The sequence below is a fragment of the Tupaia chinensis genome, unplaced genomic scaffold, assembly GCF_000334495.1.
Source record: "Tupaia chinensis unplaced genomic scaffold, TupChi_1.0 Scaffold145916_1, whole genome shotgun sequence".
Lineage (NCBI taxonomy): Eukaryota > Metazoa > Chordata > Mammalia > Scandentia > Tupaiidae > Tupaia > Tupaia belangeri.
In genome coordinates this window covers 1889038-1890429 of record NW_006205774.1, presented here as the reverse complement: position 1 = coordinate 1890429, position 1392 = coordinate 1889038, and positions in this window count along the sequence as shown.

Genomic DNA, 1392 nt, shown 5'->3' with positions numbered 1-1392 from the left:
GTGTGTGTGTGTGTGTGTGTGTGTGTGTGTGGGTGTGTGGTGAGGAGGAGGCAATCTGCGCGGCTGCGAGCAACAGCCAACCCTGCCTATCTCTGGCTGCCGCTTCCACAGCTGCTGTTGCTACTATTGCTGTTGGAACCCAGGGAAAATGAAACCGGGAGACAGTGCTTTACAGCTGTTTAATTGCGGGTCCGGTTCTAAGACAGGGGAGGAGACTGCAGGTGAGAGTGGCTGCTACGACGTTCAGCTGGAGTCGCCGCAATTACTACCATTCAGGATACACCTCCCCTCTCTCAGGAAACCTGACACCTGCCTTCCCTCCTCCCTTCCGCTACAGTCCTTGATGGGTCATCTGGAGCCACTACCTGGTTAACCTACTTCTAGCAATTGGAGTCAGCTGCACTCTCTATTGCAACTTGCTAACCTGGGAGCAGGATACAACGGAAAGGCAATTGGATATTAAAAGTAAAACTGTATATGCAGAATCAATTAGGGAACAGATAAAAATGATGTTAACCCATAGGTGTAAAATAACGCACTGGGTAATACAAAGGTCAGTCTGTCAATAGTCAAGCTATGTTATAGAATATGTACAAAACCAGGTAGTTATTAAGGAGCATGTTTACCAGCTTCAATTCAGGTTAGCTTGATAGACGTGTTCTTTGGTGGATCTCAGCTTGCCCACATCATATGCGCTGTGATTTCAACACATCAATAACTCCCCGACAGCTACGAACTCGGGTGAAACCTTCTTGTGACTGCTCTCTGCTATCTGTGGTCTCTTGCTCTCCTCATTGGGTGCTCATCCTCTGCCCTCATTAATCTCCAACCCATTCTCCTATATGATGATAATCAGCAGGACTTAGAAGTTAAAGACATACTAAGAGGACTAAAATATTTCTTCATGTCTAAATTGACTCTATGAATAGTTTGTTTTCACTTCATTTTTGTAGTAGGTTGGATAATCATGAACAACCTCCTTCCAAATACATGCACACCTCTTAACTTAATAGTATGTTTATTTCACTTTCAGCTTTCAGTTGTCTGAGCTAAAAATAAACTTTATTTCTTCTGCTTTTGTTAATAATTTATACCTTTAATTATTTCTGCCTCGCTCCAAGTATTATTTGTATTTCTCAGATATTTTCCTCTATGACAGGGCTTGTGTATTCAGGGTTAAGTTATAGGAGAACACAGAATGAAAAAATCCCCCCTGTAAATAGACAAAAGGCCTAGAATAAAGTCAATAACCCAAGAAGAATGAATAATACATCTGAATTGTTTAGATTAGAAACTTACTGCCTTTTATTAAACAAAGGCCACTTAATGCACAAAGCATTTTTTAATATTCAATAAATATCAATTTGACAAACCAATTTAACTACAAATGTA